Here is a 19352-nt window from a genome sequence, read left to right on the forward strand (position 1 = left end):
GTATCCCTTAGCTTAAACTAGTTAGATTTTGCTTAGGTCCATATTAAAATTAAGAAAAGAGAACCTTAAAATTAGACATTATTTATATTAATTTATACATGTTATAAAAATTAGATAATTATCGATAAAAATTATGGATTGATTCCAACCCTATATATTTATTATATTGGCAGCTCTGATATTACGTCATTCGTTTATTATGTTGGTATCAAGATTTAGTACAATACAATACAAGCGACATTTCGCATTATTTTGTATGGAACTCCCGTCTTTTGAACGTAGTATTTAAATTCTCTTTGGATCTGAGTTTCAAATATTTATTTTATTTATCGAAAAGTCGAAAACTTCAAAATAATTTGTTGATTTTTTTATGGCACGTAAGGAGAATGATTGCACGGGATGCAAGTCTATACGCCTTAGCCCATAAAGCTCGTTAGAGTATAAGTGTTCTGTGCACAGAACGCTTTTACTCTAATGTGCCATCTAGGCATATAATGTAACACAACCAAGAATACTGATACAAATCACAATAGAAGTAGACTCCGCGTGCCTCTTCTAGATAGCAATAGTTTTGTCAGGATTATTGACTAAAATTACCCCTAACGGCATTAAATCTAACGACACAAAGTCACATACTGAACCGATGATTGGGAATGTAAATTAATTATATATTTATTAAAGGACCATAACATAACAAAAGATAAGTAATATTACAAAAATAATTTCATATTATAAATCATGATTGTCTAAAAAATAGTGAATATTACAGTCAGAACTCTAATAATGATCAGGAAATAATTATAATTGTCTTCTTTTTTATTTTTATTCACATCTATTTATGTTCTTTCTTAAATCTAATTTTTTTGAAACATGTATTTACAAATACGTATTAAGTTATTTATCTAATACATAATTTAATTATATTATAAAAACAAAATGCATTGGCGTACAGCTGCAAAACAACTAGTTTCACAATCACTTAATAAAAGGTCGTCAAAAATGTCCGAGCGGTGTTGTATATACGTACAATTGCATTAGCTTAAACAGATAACATTAAAACATTCATTTAAATTAACATCTCGATTGGTAGCAGTAATATCAAAGAATATTAGTACAAGTAGGTAGGATAGGTAATGTTCAAAGTCTGTTGTATACCTTTACAAGAAGTTCATTGTTATGGTGCGAAATGTTACATACTTCGTCGGCGATGTATTTAGTTCTAGCAATTGAAATATAATAATTTTGCAAAATAATTAAAATAGTCATGTTATTTATATAATTTTGTTAATTTAAAGGGGCACTTACCTGAAATACGACACTCCATCCAATTTAAGTTTGGATATACTGTAATTTGCACAGATTTTCACTGATCACTTTGTCATTGAGTGGCGTTGTATTCCAAGCGCTGTCAAAAACGACTGAATGAAAACTCTGCCTAATAGACGCGTAGGCAGAGTTTTGCTTCAGGCATTAGCGCGATTGATGTTTATTGTACGTAAATGACAAAATGTTATAAAAACGTAAGTCAGCAAGCAGATTGGGGTAGGATGCGTTCCTTTTTTGCATCCTACCCTTCCAAATCCAAGCACGTTGTCAAAATCGTTGAGCAGCTTTCCAGTTACCCGACTGGATCACGCAAGTTCTGGTCGTTGTCGGAAGCTGCTCTTGGTAACTTCAACCAGCCGTCCCTGTCGCCGTTGCACATAAGGAATGACACCCTGGCCCATACGGCAAAAGAGAAAGTCGATCTTCTGTGCGCTCTTTTTGCCTCCAACTCGACTCTTGACGACAACGGAAACACAACTGACCATCCGGTGTCAGATCTCTATGCCTGAAGTATAGTTCAAACAGAAAACTGTTCGGCGAGCTCTGTTTTTATTGGACGTCAGGAAGTCGAGCGGATGGCATTTCTCCAATCGTGCTCAGAACGTGTGCCCCTGAGTTAACGCCGGTGCTAACGCGTTAATCGATACTGTTATTCAAAAGGCATAGTGTCCTGGCTCAAGGAAGTCAGCCCAATCCTAAAAAAAGGAGATAGTTCGGATCCGGCAAACTACATGCCTATTGCTACTACCTCCCTGTTAATTATGCTCTCCGAAATCATGGAGAGCATAGTTAACCGCCAGCTCTTGGTACATAGAAGGTCACCAGTTGATCAACGACCGACAGTACGGCTTTCGCCATGGTCGGTCGGCAGGTGATATTCTGGTATAACTAACACATAAATGGGCGGCACCTATCGAAAGCAAGGGGAAGGCCCAGGCCTTCTGACTGGCTATATCCAGGCTAACTGCCAGCAGCTAGCCTGGATATAGCGAAGGCCTTTGATCGTGTGTGGCACAAGGCGCTCCTCTCAAAACTTCCATAATTTTGGCTTCCCGAGAGCTTATGCAAGTGGACCTCCAGCTTCCTCACTGGGCGCAGCATACAGGTCGTTGATGACGGTTATTGCTCGAACCCGAAGCCTGTGAACGCTGGAGTTCCCCAAGGCTGTGTGCTATCTCCCACGCTGTTTCTTCTGCATATCAATGATATTATGTTGGACATGAGTGATGCAATAAAATTACTCAATCATTAAATAGTCAATGCCTAGCACGGGTTACCAGTAGGGCTCCTTTGCATTGGATGCTGGCTAGATTATGGGTACCACAACGGCACCTTTTTCCGCCGTGAAGCGGTAATGTGTAAGCATTACTGTGTTTCGGCTGAAGGGCGCCGTAGCTAGTGAAATTATTGGGCAAATGAGACTTAACATATTATGTCTTTAGGTGACGAGCGCAGTTTTAGTGCCGCTCAGAATTTTGGGTCTTTCTAGAATCCTGAGCAGTGCTGCATTGTAATGGGCCGGGCGTATCAATTACCATCAGGTGAACGTCCGGCTCGTCTCGTCCCTTATTTTCATAAAAAAAACCTAAGTCAGAAAAGTAAATGTAAAATAATTCAAAACAAAAGTTATTGAGTACATTAGCTGCATCACCCACACACACCGTAAGTAAATAAAGGTACTTTGCGAGCATTTTATAAGCGATTTATAAGCACAAATGATAAATTTTAAGAATCTGAAGCACACTTTCTGGTATCATCCTGCCAGCATAAGTAGCGCCAGTTCACGAGCATGACGCATGGGCCAGCCATCGCCTCCCTCGACCATATTTTAGGTACCTACTATAACCTACTGTTCTTAGGTACCTACTATAAACTGCAAAAAATATATTTTAGGTATGGAAAAGTGGTCTGTAATATTTTTTTATTGTTAACAATAAAGAAAAAAGAAACCATCGATTCTCAACACAGTATTTTTGCCGCTGCACGACTGGGTGTGGGGTAGGTTGTGGCTGTCGGAAAGAAGGAATAACCTGTTCCAGTTTCTGCGGTGTTAGCCCGTCCATGATGATGTTCATGATAATATCTTAGATGTAGAAGATAATTCGAATTTAAATACACGTGTAACTTTTTAATATTGATCCCAGCAAAATAATGTACAGAACCTGTTTTGTTGACATTTTATGTAGATATCTTAAGTAAAAGATATTTTTTGATATGCTCCACCAGTTATAAGGTACTTAAGAAAAACTTTAAAAAGGGACCTCAGGAGTTGTTGATTCGCCGAACGTAGAAACGCAAAATGGCGAACTACTGAACCAAAACCAACGGACGAGAAATAAATAAATTTCAATATATTATGTATGATAAAAATAATTAAATGATTATTAAATAAACGTTATTTAACTAAATTCTACGCCATATTACTATTTTCATTGGTCATATTTAATAACTTCTTCTTCAAACGTAAAATAAAAAAGTAAAACTTCTTGCGTGCGTACATAAGTACAGACAATTTTTTATAATAATTAAGGTTTGGCGTCAAGCGCAATAATACGAAAACCATTAATACACAGGATCCTGTTTTAAATCTAAACACAAATTTAAATCTATAAAAAAAGAGCACGTTTAAGATATTTACTTGTAGTTTAGTACAAATTTCACGAACTTCAACCCACATTTTCATTTATAATTCCCACCCCATTGGATGCAATTTAACCGTCCAACATTATTTAATCCCATTTCCTAGAAATGCGTCTATTAAGTAAGTCTGAAGCTAAGAACAGAATTTTGTTTTGCATAGAATTAAAACAAAAGGAACATTGTTAAATGCATACAAGTATATACAAGCAAAATGGAACACGGCATGGTACGGCAAAAAGTAAAGTTAGCAATAACATTTGTTTAAACTTTTAATAAAATTATCTTAGTAGTTTAAAACTTAGCAGGACATAAACGTGATGTCTCAAACTATAACTTTTGCATTAATTCAACAAAATACGACAATGTCACGAAATCGAAAAAATATGGAAATTATGGAAGAAATTACCTCGAAAATTTTTTCAGGGAAGTGGAAGACAAATGGGTGCACATTCTTCTGAAACACCAGAGGAGTTAGTTAACTGTAGGAGTCGTCCGCCTTTAAGGACGGCCGTCAGGCACAAGTCTTAAAAAACATATATAGACAGATTAGTTTTTGAAATGAAACTTCTTTATCGATGTATGAGAGAAATTTTATAGCAGTGTCGTCACGATTTTCGCTTACGCGTCATATTGTTTTTTCTGACAGTTGTGACATTCTTTTTTATTCAATATTATAGATTATTATCACATGTTCTAATCTTACCTTCAATTTCTTATACTCAATTATTAAGTTTTACCTTCATCGCGCGTAAAGATAACTGCATGCATACACTTTTATTATTCTTACAAAACGGTTCTAGCAATTAAAACCACGGAGGTGCTATTGCTAAATTAACCCACAAGCTTAAAAGTAACATAGAAAGATAATAAATTATATATAAAGAAGACATATTTGCAAAAGTCAATTACAAGTTTTAACTATTCTTTTTTTAGTGACAACTCTGATAAATGTCAGTTTAAGCGATTTAAAAGCCGACACGGAATTAATGAACCTTATAAAACCAACGATCCGCGCAACAACCACTTTCCTTCAATTTATGAAACGATTTATAAATTCGCTACAGTTTTGAACTGATAATACAGCGTTGTAATAATTTTTCTGTAGAAATCAGATACTGCACTCATTAAAATTTTAGTCATATTATAATATTGCGCTCAATCACTACATATACTACCATGGCACGGAACGCATCGTTCATAAAATGTTGTTTTCAGTTTTATTTGTGTAAGCATCATAATATCTACATTACAGCTTAAGAAGTCTTTTTAGTCTTCCTAAGCGTTCTTACAGGTATGTAAATAAAAATGTCTACATAATGTAAAATAAATTGATAAATAATAAAATGCGGTGAAATACACATGCTAGAATTAGAATACAGCTTTCTATAGGTGATAAGATTTTTAAAATGAGTTAAGGCGACACTAAATGCCAGCGACCTTGAGCGATATGAGTTCACTATGCAACAAGGCTCCTATGTAACATAGCCAATATTTTCAAAATTCTTGCGTCGAAAATTTAACATTTGAACAGGCGCAAACAGTTTAATTGCTTACAATCCTGATTATTGATTATATAATAATAATATAATATAATAATAATAATTTATTTCTCTTAAAATCATAGTTTACAGCAGCTAGTGGCCGGAGTCACCTTTTAAGCAAATAATGCCTGTACCAGGTGTCTCCGCTCTTCCAATTCAGCAATGTGTTATATTTAACAAAAGTTTTATTGACATGGTGGTGAAATAATAATAAAGTTATGAAATGAATATAAATTTAAAAGGGTTATGAAATGAATATAAATTTACAATTTAAATATTTGGATAGTTACTTTTGAACACCTTAACAATTACAGCGACAAAGATTTACAATTACGATTTTTAATTCTTATCGAACATGTAAGTCACTTTTTATTATTATAAACATAAATGATAAATATGTGTAACTATGTGTGAGTGTGTGTGTGCGTGCGATACTGTGTGTTTTTGTGAGTGTTGTGTGCGTGTATATATGTTAAGTGCGTGTGGAATATTTTCTGTCTGATCTATGTAAACATTGGATAAGTTATTATACTCTGTACATTATTTAAGTTGTTTAAGTAAAATCTCCGTTGCCTCATAGTCGAGAGACTTTAACCACTTCTCTACGATTTTTTTACAATCGTTATATTGTTTTGAGTGGATATGTAGTTTTTTATTTATTTTATTGTAAATTTGAGCTGAGAGACTATTGTATTGTGCGCTAGCAAACTTTGTTTTTGTTCGAGGGACTTTAGTTACGTTAGGTTGCCTCCTACTTTGTTTATTATTTACGAGATATGGTACTTCTTTATGTTTTTTGATTAAAACATGTTTCAGAAACAGTTTCCTCACAGAGAGTAAACCGCACTCAAGGTAAAGTTGTTCTGTAGAATATCTGTAACGTTTGAAATACATGGCCTTAATCAATGCTCGTTGCGAGCGCTCAATGTCTAAAAACTTTATTTTTGCAGCACCTCCCCACACTGGAATGCAGTAGGTGAGGATGGATTCAACTAGTGCAGTATATATTCTCTTTAGCAGAGTGTTAGAGGAATCACTATCGTTCTCAGATTTGTCATTCTTTGGGACCACGTACCTCAGCGAGCGAAAAACCCATATTAATTTTCTGACTCTTTCAGCCAGTTGCTCAAGGTGAGGGTACCAGGAGAGCCTCTGATCAAGTATGACTCCTAGATATTTGAAATTATCTACTTTATTGATTTGGGGACAGTTACAGTTATTATGTTTGCTAAGTTTACAGCTATGAACTTTCAGATTAAAGTTGCCATCGGGCTGATTATTATTATAAATACTGAAGCATATATAATTTGTTTTAGAAGTATTTCATGATAGTAAATTAGACTTCAGCCAAGCAGATATTTGAGCCATTCCTTTTTCAGCGCTATTTTTTACATCTGCCCAGGTACTTCCAGAAAAGACAACGGCTGTATCATCAGCGTACGAAAAAATTTTAGCATTATCGATTGTAAGATTGCACAGTTCGTTTATATATATTAGGAATAAAGTAGGGCCTAATATGCTGCCCTGAGGTACACCATATGTTACCTCTGTAGCTTCGCTAGAATACTGTTCTAATTTTACTTTTTGTTTTCTTTGAGAAAGATAATCTTTAAAAAGAGTTAAAGGCATACCTCTGATTCCAATATTTTCCAGCTTGTTCACAAGAATAGGGACAGAAACCGTGTCAAAGGCTTTTTTTAAGTCTAGAAATACTGTTATACACTTTGAATTTTGATCAAGATGTTCGGTTACTAATGAAGATAGCGCAGTTACAGCGTCTTCTGTGGATATACCTTTTCTGAATCCAAATTGCGAGGGAGATATTATATTAAATCTGTTAAGAAAGTTAAGAAGGCGAGAATTTATTAGCTTTTCTAAAATTTTAGAAATGAAAGGCAAGTTAGATATAGGTCTGTAATTATTAACGTCATTTTTGTCCCCATTCTTGTATACTGGGGTAATAATTGACTGTTTTAAGGAGGAAGGGAAGATTCCCTTACTAAAGCAAAGATTTGCAAGATGGGTTATAATTGGTACAATATCATTTTTTACATACTTTAAATACTTAGTTGGGATCCCATCCCACCCAGGAGTACTGTTCGTTTTAAGACTCTTTAACACAATATCTACTTCGTTAATGTCTGTTTCAAGAAGTACGAAAGAGTTTAATTGAGTGACTGTATTATTAATTAGATTATTGAAAATGTGCAATGGCGTAGGATCTATATGTTCTGCAAGTTGCTTACCAATGTCTGCAAAGAACTTGTTTACGAAATTTGCTGATTCATAAGGTGAAGATTTGGTGTTTAGTAACTCTGTGCTCTTAGATTTAGTTTTACTTGAGTATGTGATGTTTTGTATATTTCTCCAGAGTAATTTATTGTTAGCGACAGATTTTGCAATGAGATCTCTTTCGTATTGCCTTTTTAGTTTTTTTATTAAGTTATTTACATAGTTTCTGTATCTACTATATGTTATTTTTAATATTTCGTTATGAGGATCATGTTTTGACTGCATTTGTAATTTATTTCTGTTATTTATACATCTAAGAATACCGGGAGTAATCCACGGCTTAATAATTCGTTTGCTCTTTGGTATTTTTACTGTTACAATATTATTTTTTATAGAATCTGATAATTTTTGCAGTAGCTGCTCACTCAACAAATTCGGATCAGTGCAGTTAAATAATTCAAGTAATCCTAAGTCTTGTAAATAATTTCGAGCCTTTTCATAGTCTATTGTACTTTTTATCTTATTGGCTCTCATAAAATGTTTAATTTTAGACAGGCATAAAAATGTAGTGTAGTGGTCCGTTGTAGTTGTATGTAATATGGCGATAAAAGCCGAGATTTTTTGTTTATTTATTTTTAACATAATATGATCCAAGCATGAATTTTCCCTAGTTCCCAGCGTGTGACCTGGAAGTATCCCATAATCTGAGAGTGTGTTGAGATAATTTACTCTATTCCTGTATTCTTGAGAGAGATCGTTTTTTGGTATAAGATTTATATTCAAGTCTCCGGTAATAACTATGTTGTTTTTTGTTTTAATTTTACTAAGCTGACAGCATAACGAATTTAAAAACGGTTCAATGTTCGATATTGATGGGGAACGATAGATACATAGTAATGAGTTATTTAAAATATCAATTTGTATACAGGACGCATGTGTCAATCTAATCTCCTTTACTTTAGCTTTTATGGATGACTTTATAAAGACGGTAACCCCATCATTTTGATTCAGTTGTTGAGTAGTGAAGTAAGAGTCGTAATTAGGAAGTTGAGGTATGGGCTTGTTAGTACTCAGTCTGCATTCTGTTAAAACAAGTATATCTGGATCAAAATTGAAGTGAGACACAGTTAATAAGAAGTCGTCAAAGTTAGAGTAGATACTTCGTATATTTTGAGAAACAATAGTCAGATCACTCTGCTTCACATTTATGTAGTTACTAAGTTTAATGGGATCACACTCAACAGACCGCGCTAGTTCTAAAGTGTCTATTTCTTTTATAGTTTTTAAGGACTCAACCATTATTAAAGGTCATATAAATAATACGTCCTTGAAGCGCGTCTCTATTTTCAAGGGTTACATGCATATAAAAGGTACATGTATATAGAAATATAATATTCATTTTAGAACCTTCCATAAATTCCATAGCAAAGTTGCAGTAGTGCGAGAAAGCTATGTGAGTGCCTCCAGACAGTACCCATTTACATTGTTGAGTAAAAATAATAAGGCATTTAACTAAACAATATGCTAAATAAAAAGCCCGTGTATAAAGACTATCAGTATTTAGTGTAATATAGTATTGAGTGTTAGTTAAGTTGTGTGTAAGTATTAAGGGTGTGTATGTAATGTGGATTGAAAGTAACAAAAGTAACGTATTATAATTTAAGAAAAGTCGAAATAGGTAGCTTAAAAATATTTTAGTAAACTCTATATATAGTCATGTATTACGTAATTGTTGTACTTGAGACTCACTGTTCACTGTAATAATCTGCGAATTATCATCCCGGCGAAGGAATACTTTTCCGAAGTTTGTCCAGCAATATTTATATTTATGTGACAATTTTAAATCTCTAGCTAGAAAATACAGCCTGGCTCCTTTCGGTGTGAGGTTTTCCGATATGAAAATCGGTATATCTGTGTTTGTTTGAAGACCTAGATGTTTTGCACATAGTTTATTGCTTTTGTTTCTGTTGTTATATAATTTAGCCGATTTAATGAGTTCAGTTTTTGTGAAAGTATTAGTAAATTCAACAATCATAGTACTGTTATTTGCCTTTTTATTTTTAATATTTATAATATCCTTTATTTCGGCTTGTGTAATACTCATATCTAAATTATTAGCCAAATTTTTTACCATCTTTATGAGATGCTGTTTATTTTCAGCCCCTTTGAGAGGCACGTTTTTTATTTCAATATTATTCTTCCTTTCAGTTCTTTGACTCTCTTCAAGCTTGTTTTCTAGAAGAGTGATGTATTCCATGTCCCTTTTGACTTGAGTTTCGAGAGACGCTATCTTTTTTTGGAAGTCTGAATTTTGGTCGCTTAGGAATGTAATACTTTTTTGAATACCTTCGTTTACTTGTTGTATATCCTTCAATGAAGTTAAAATGGATTTTATTTGTTCATTATTATTTTTATGTGAGTCGAGAAACAGCTCTTTCATTTCTTTCATCTCATTTTTAATATCCTTCCTTAGATCTAATAGCTCGACATTTAACTCTTCATTTTGATAGTTTTCTCGCTTTCTCTTACTCCAGTTACCCCTGGCACTGACATATGAGAGTGAGGTGGTATCGCTAGCTGCGGAAGCTTGATTCAATTCCGGCACAGAGCTAGACCTTTCAGGCGATCTATGTAGTGGCATGTTTAACTTTTTGTTATAATATAATGATAAGTAATTAAGCAATGAAATATGATTTTCCGAATAAGTAACATATAAATTATTATTATTTTCTTCTTAAAATTATTTAAGCACTATTTTACTCAAATTGGATACGGAATAACTAAGTGATTATTGAAAATACAAATTATAATAATATAAACTAACAGAATATCTTCCCAGGAAATGAACCTTTTATCAATATTTTACGATTACGTCTCTTTGCCACAGAATATTTATTAATAAGCTCGAAGTACTTATATAGATTATGAATAATCCTAACGATGGCACATCGGTACAAAGTTATTTATAGTTTACACTTTTAAAAGTACCCTCCACTGAATACGGCTCACTAGAGTTTTTGTACACAAAACTGAGAAAGTATTTTACAGTAACGTATTATGCACTGTGACTATTGTAACAAAAAAAAAAAATCTATCTCTATCTCTAATTACTAATCTTAATAAATGTACCAACACAAAAAAGTAAAAGCTATAAGAACAACTTTTGTGAGAGCAGTATACTAAACAAATGCATCATGCCGAGAAAAAACTTGTTTAACTGCAAACAAAACTGGTAATTCATAATAGCTCTGGAGTGATAAGTTTAACTAACAGCAAGCATTAGCAACCTACAAGTAAGACTTAAGGGTGTGTGTAACAGGATAAAGTAGTGTTTATAGCTCAAAATGCCATATTTTCACCACAAATCTAGCCTAAAAACACCTTGTTTGCGTGTTTTCCGCTTACTCTTCGCCTTAAGTAGTTTTTGAGCATTAGAATAAACATACAATTAATATTGAACACGAGTATTAATTGTATCACTTACTGGTGATAATAGTCAGTAGAGCTTTGCTAAGATGAAGCTATAATTAAAGTTATTAAATGTTTGATTGAAATTCAAAGGACAACCATTATAGAAGCCATTAATGCTTCACAGACGGTAGCGGATCGGTATATACGTAATGGTTTTGTAATTGTATCATAGTTGTGAGCCAAAAGCTCAGCTATTTCCATCTAGCCTTGGCTGTCCCAGAAAGATATACTTTTCAGACAGCTTCTGGAAGCGATACTGAAGTTTGCTTTTTTTAATGAAAATTAGAGACGAGACGATCAAGACGTTCTGCTGATGGTGATTGATACGCCCTGCCCATTACAATGCAGTGCCGGTCAGGATTCTTGAGGAAAAACCCAAAAATTCAAAGCGCCACTACAATTGAGCTCGTCACCTTGAGAGATAAAATGTTAAGTTTTGTTTGCCCAGTAATTTCACTAGCTACGGCACCCTTCAGACCTATACACAGTATTGCTTACACATTACTGCTTAACGGCAGAAAGAGTTGTGGTACCCATAACTTAGCCAACATCCTGTGCAATGGAGCCTCCCACTTTCGCCAGTCTAATGTTTGCCTGAAAACTTCACCAACATAAGTTTACCGTTTGATCACTTACTCCTTCTCATTTGTAAATATTATTAATCTGAAATTCTTTCCTTTATTAACATACAGGATAATAAAATGTCTTATTAACCAATGTTAAAAATATTTTAACAACAGACATGCATGCGCGTCCCCGTCTGCGATGATTTATTCCCAATTTCAAGGATTACTAAGTTACTCGTTCTAATATGATCTACCTGCTACTGAATGCTCACGAAAATCATTAAACCGTATCGGATACCCAGGAAACACTGAAAATGTTTAGAAAATGAAAAACGGCTTAATGTAGAAAGTTGCCAATACTTTTATTGTTTTTCTAAGTAATCTCTGTTCCTCTCTACACATCGTCGCATTCGATGTGTTATACCCCAGTTATGTAGGTATTAATGCTGACTTAATTGCTATTCCATCTCAACCAGCATTATTGGATCAGTAATATAAGCCCTAGCTGCGCGCGGGCAGCCAGTTCGTGCTCGCTTCTCATAAGTTACGGTTCTGCCCAAGGGTCTCTAAAATTATTATTGTATAATCAAGTCTTCATATTCCTTATAATATATTATATTTCTTTGTGTTAAATAAATGTTTTTTTTAAAAAGCGAACTCAAAAGAGACCCATAACATTTTTGGTGGCAGCGGTGGGATACGGAAATCCCCAGTGACCTTAAATTATTCATAAACCAATAAAAATCATTACTCATAAAAGTGTGAATCTGTGATCGTGAAAAGTGTTATTCATCGTGTAATCAAAAAAAATCCCCAGTGATCTTAAACCCAATAAATCAAAAATCGCTATTCATAAAACCGTGAACCTGTGATTGTGAAAAGTGTTATTCATTGTGTAATCAAAATCTCCAGTAATCTTAAATCATATACAATCCAATAAATCAAAAAGTCTCTATCCACAAAATCGTGAACCTGTGATCGTGCAGTGTCGTTCATCGTGCAACTTGCAACACAATCGTCGTGAAGGACTGAAGAGTCAGCATTTCGGGAATCACGTCTTATCGCATCAATGCTCGAGGCATTCGCCGTATTAGCCGCCTTATCGTAAGTCTTTTGTCATTGTTTTGTCTAGAGCTGTTTATTAGGGTCCCTCCAGACTATTTGTTAAAATTATTATAATCAATTAGTTTGTTAATTATTTTACAAGATCTTATATATTTTATGTCAAGCATCATTACACCTGCGACGTGTCGCGTGACGTAATATGCCCAAAGTCTCCAAGGTTGAAGATACTAAATTAAATATTAACATCCCCGAAGTGGACGAGGCCTCCACCGATTTAACTAAATCACCAATACATTCGCCAAGAATCACTAGAGCCACTCTCGCAGCAACAGTCATGGCTGAATTAGACCTAAATACCCTATTTAAATTTATTAAACCTTACGACGGCAGCCGAGAATCAGTCAATTCATTTATAATTAATTCTAATAACGCATATGAGCTAGCTTCCGACTCACAAAGACCAGTTCTTTTTAAATATATTCTTAGCCAGTTGCATGGAAAGGCAGAAATTGCTTGCTCTATAAAGGAATTCACATCCTGGGATCAACTCAGAGAATTTCTTAAAACCCAGTTTTGTGAACGCAAACATTATTCACATCTTCTTACGGACTTACAAGAAAGTAGGCAGAACCCACAGGAAAACGTTAGCCAGTATTCGCTTCGAGTGGAAACTTGCCTCTCACAATTATTAACCGAAATTTCCTTGTCTAACACTAAAGCTAAAGAGTTACCTGGTCGTACAGCCGCTATGGAGGATCTTGCCCTCCACCATTTCCTTATGGGCCTTCAACCACGGGTCTCGAACATTGTGAGATGCAGGTCGCCTAAGAATCTTAACGAGGCCATAAACCTCGCGATATCTGAAGAGAGAATTCAACAAAGTATTTTCAAGAGAAATCCTAATAATGAGCACAAACCAAAACCTTTGAATCAGTATCGGCAACCACAAAGGTCACCAAATCCAAACACCAATTCACAGCCTTCAACTTCTAATTTTCGGGGATCAACAATCCCATCATCAAGTATCATTTGCCGATACTGTAAAATACCGGGTCACGATATATCAGTGTGTCGGAAACGCGACTATAACAATCGTTTCCGTAACCAACAAAATACCTTTCAGAAACAAGGGCCTCTCAGACCACCCTCACGTGTCAATTTCCTTCAAAACACATCTAGTGAAGCCTATGGCCAAGACGAGGTTGATGATGCTCAACCCGGTCAAGGTCAGGATTTAAACTAAGGCCTGGCCCGCGCTTGTGCCGTCCGGGCCGGAGATCTTCCAAAATCGACACAACACTCAAAATTCACAAATTCCTACCACGTACTAACCGACAGGGTAGCCAGCCCCAAACCGACAGTACTATTCACCTTAAATCCAACACTAACCGACAGGGTAACCAGCCCCAAACTGACAGTGTTACTACCATCTTACCATGTACTAACCGACAGGGTAGCCAGCCCCAAACTGACAGTACTACTCACCTTAAATCCAACACTAACCGACAGGGTAACCAGCCCCAAACTGACAGTGTTACTACCATCTTACCATGTACTAACCGACAGGGTAGCCAGCCCCAAACTGACAGTACTACTCACCTTAAATCCAACACTAACCGACAGGGTAACCAGCCCCAAGCTGATAGTGTTACTACCATCTTACCATGTACTAACCGACAGGGTAGCCAGCCCCAAACTGACAGTACTACTCACCTTAAATCCAACACTAACCGACAGGGTAACCAGCCCCAAACTGACAGTGTTACTACTATCTTACCATGTACTAACCGACAGGGTAACCAGCCCCAAATTGACAGTACTATTCACCCTAAAACCAACATCAACCGACTGGGTAGCCAGCCCCAAACCGACGATGTCTCCAATTTCATGTCTAGCCCAAATCAAGGAAACACTCACAATCAAAATATTTACGAAGTAAATATAGACACAACTAAAAGGTTGTTACCACACGTTCTTTTAAACACGCAAGTTTCACATGTTCCCCTTACGCTCTTAGTTGACTCAGGATCAGCTATATCACTAATAAAACAGTCCAGTATATTATATAAACAACATCTAAAACGGGAATCGATTAATATTAAAGGAATTGATCCAGGTGAGGAAACTACACCAACACTTGGCCATTTTGGTCTAAAATTACAGCTGGCCGAAAAGAAAACGATTTGTCATAGGTTTCATGTCATATCGAATATAAATTTACCATATGATGGCATTATAGGTACCGACCTCCTTACATCATTCAGCTGTAACATCGACTATGACACAGACATTTTGAAAATAGGTAATTTTAAAATACCACTTCATTTTTATGATCCATACTATGTAATTCCACCTCGTACAGAGACTGTGATCGAGTGTTCAATTCAAAACACTGACCTTAAAGAAGGCCTAATCCTGGATCAACATCTTTCCCATAACCTACTTCTATCCAACTGCATAGTAAGAGTCAAAGATAACAAACGTGTTAACGTAACGGTCGCAAACATATCGGAATCCCCTATAACCATTAATCCAAACTTGAAACTTAATCTTGAACCCCTATATCCCTCAGCCTTGCAAATTAACAGTACCTTCACCGAGCTCGTTGACCGAACTACAGAAGTAATAAACTCTTTAAGGACTGGTCATTTAAATCATGAGGAATCCCAAGCTCTAATTGAACTCTGCTCACAGTACTCCGACATATTCCATCTACCCAATGATCAGCTCACTTATACTACTGCACTTAATCATCGAATCAAAACGAGCTCCGATGTTCCAGTTCACACAAAATCATATAGGTTCCCTGAATGTCATAAGAAAGAAGTCGAAACCCAAATTGATAAAATGCTTAACCAAAATATTATAAAACCATCATCATCACCCTGGAGCTCACCGATCTGGATCGTACCTAAAAAGGCCGATTCCCAGGGGCAACGCAAATGGAGAATTGTAATTGATTATAGGAAACTAAACGACATTACAATTGGGGAAACATATCCAATTCCCCAAATTTCAGAAATCCTGGACCAGTTAGGGAAAAGTAAGTACTTTACTACTCTCGACTTGGCTTCGGGCTTTCATCAGATCCTCATTTCCCCAGATGACGCACCCAAAACAGCCTTTTCAGTGCCTCAGGGCCATTTTCAATTTACTAGGATGCCATTCGGCCTTAAAAATGCGCCTTCAACTTTCCAAAAATTGATGAATAATTGTCTCTCTGGTCTCCAAGGTACTAGATGCTTCGTATACCTGGATGATATAGTTATCTACTCTTATGATCTAGCTTCACATATAAAAAACCTTACATCTGTTTTTGATAGACTCCGAAATTTCAATTTAAAATTACAACCTGAAAAATGTGAGTTTCTCCGTAAAGAAGTTGCCTATTTGGGGCACATCATTAGTGAAGAAGGCGTTAAACCGAATCCCGAAAAGACTAGATCAGTCTCCGAATTCCCAACTCCAAAATCCCCCAAGGATATAAAATCCTTTCTTGGGTTAGTATCGTATTACCGAAGGTTCATTCCCGATTTCGCTAAATTGGCCAAACCACTAACTTCTCTCCTAAAAAAGGACACTTCTTTCAGCTGGAATAATGAACAGCAATTGGCTTTTGAGTCACTCAAAAACAAATTGATTACTGCACCGATACTAGCTTACCCGGATTTCACAGAGCCATTTCTTTTAACTTGCGACGCCTCAAACTTTGCTATCTCTGCTATCCTATCCCAAGGTAACGTAGGACAGGACCGTCCAATTGCCTATGCATCTCGTACACTTAATAAAGCAGAGTGTAATTATAGTGTCACCGAGAAGGAGTGTCTAGCCATAATTTTTGGCACAAAAGTCTTTAGACCGTATCTGTATGGTCATCGTTTCAAAATTTTAACCGACCATAAACCACTACAATGGCTATTTAATTGTAAAGATCCGGGATCTAGACTCATCCGTTGGCGACTAAAACTCGAAGAATTCGAGTACGATATTCAGTATAAAAAAGGCAGAACCAATTCCAATGCAGACGCTCTCTCTCGTTTTCCTGTGAATCCAATTCAATCGACAAACCCCACAACAACTAACCCGAACGCCGAACAAAGATCACAAAATCTCGATAGAGATTTAATGGACCTACTCATCTCTCCACCCTCATTTAATCCTGAAGAAGATTTATTAAATCCACCTTCCAATATTCCTGACACCTTAAGGGATGAAATTGAACACGAACTACTTGACTTACCTCTTCAAAACTTAACTGACTTACCTCAACAAGAATCAGCTGACTTACCCCAATTAAACTTAGACGATCTACCCGACTGTTTAATAGAACAAAGTACACCTGAAGTCCAGGTACATGATCCTATACCATCCACTAGTACATCCCCGGATGTGCCAATTGACGATTACTCAACCTTCCTAAAATCAATATCAAATAAGGATAAGACCTTCGACACCTGTATCGAAGAACGCAATGAAAGTTTGTTGAAAAGCCCATCAAAAATAATCCTAATCCCCACTTCAATTGACTTGGATGAATCAAACCCGTACATCCCAGAAATCCTAGGCAACTCAGAAAATTCCGATAGTATTATTAGCAGTGAAAAGGAACTATTCAACTTTATAAAAATAAATAACGGCAGCAAAATATATTACCTCTTATTTACCAGAGTTCATCACTTTGATAATGCTACATATCCTGAAATCTATGAAACATTTAAACATATTAGAAACGAATTACTAGTAATTGAAAATATCTCCGAAATTAGCATTTCTGATTTGAAAAACCCATTTGAAAAACATTCTTTTATTAAAATCTATAATATGTTGAGTTATTTATTCCATGAAACAAACATAAAAATAGTTATCTATCATAATAATATTATATATCCTTCCCCATCCGAAATAAAGAAAATTATGTATGAAAACCACGACATCCCCGCGGCAGGTCATTTGGGATCCGTCCGTATGCTCAATAGGATTAAAGAAACGTACTATTGGAAAGGTATGCGTAGTGACATCGAAACATATGTCAAGCAATGTAAATCATGTCAGGAAAATAAAGCTTTAAGGAAAATAAATAGAGCCCCAATGCAGATCACAAGCACTTCAACTGCTCCATTCCAACGCATATCTCTCGATGTCGTAGGTCCACTGCCTGAGGCTGGAACTGCAAGGTTAAAGTATATCCTCACTGTCCAAGATGACCTCACGAAGTTCTCTTCTGCATATCCCATGCGGAGTACCACAGCCGAAGAAACAAGTGAATGCTTGTTACACTTCATATCTATATTTGGTATACCCAAGATGATTCTCACTGATCAGGGTACCAATTTCACGTCAGACCTATTCAAAAAGACATGTGAGTTCCTTAAAATAAAAAATTTATGGTCTTCACCTTACCACCCTCAGACTCAAGGTGCTCTTGAACGAAGTCACTCGACCTTAAAAGAATACCTAAAATCATACATAAATAACGAACAGACAAATTGGCCCCGATACGTTTATACAGCCATGCTCGCGTACAACACATCCGTACACTCCACGACGCATTATTCACCATATGAGTTAATGTTTGGCTGTAAGCCATTCATCCCTAACTCAATTTATAATGACGCCCCAGGAGCTACATACCCAGACTATGTCCGCATGCTCCAAAATCGCCTCAAGCACTCACGTGATAAAGCGTTAGAATTTATAAGGAGTTCAAAAGAGTCATCTAAAACCTACTACGACTCTCACACTCGTCCGGTCCAATATAAAAGTGGTCAATACGTCTACTTGAAAAATCACCTTAGACTCAGACGGGCACTCTCCCCGGTGTGGAAGGGCCCTTACAAAATAGTTAAAGTAAACGGAAATAACACTCTCACATTACTCATCAACCGGCGTCATGTTACACACCATGTAGATCAAGTGAAACCGGCAAATGTCGAACTTGACCCGTAGTGTAAGGATTACATAGTTGCATTATTTAAAATTAATCATATACTCACTATTATAATTTGTTTTTGTTTCTTTTTATTAGATACGATATTCACCTTTACCTAATCATACCGTTAGGAATAAGAAACACAAGTTAGCCTCTAGGTTTATTAGAATAATGTTTTATGTTTAAAATAATTACTAGTATACACCCATTACATTAAGTATATATATATATTATAATTTACAGAATACCATGTCAGGCTCGAAACCAACAAGACTATTACATACAACAGATAGATTCAAGCCCCGGACTTTATTTCGACTATCTTGGTTACCTGAAAATCAACAGCGGACAACTAAACGTCATAATGCCGTTTGACTTATCCCATTTCAACTCACATATTGAAAACATAAACTCAGCCCTGACCATAGCTCAAGATTTATGTAAAAAGACTGGATTGGCTCAAGTCGAAATAAGCTGTCATAATATGATAAGTCCTTTGGTTGCGCGATATTCAGATATGTATAAGGAATTTTCGTCCATTTCACATTTATTAGAGAAAAGATCAAAACGAGCTTTGATAGG

This window comes from Leptidea sinapis, chromosome 8 (assembly GCF_905404315.1).
Source record: "Leptidea sinapis chromosome 8, ilLepSina1.1, whole genome shotgun sequence".
In the NCBI taxonomy this organism is placed as follows: domain Eukaryota; kingdom Metazoa; phylum Arthropoda; class Insecta; order Lepidoptera; family Pieridae; genus Leptidea; species Leptidea sinapis.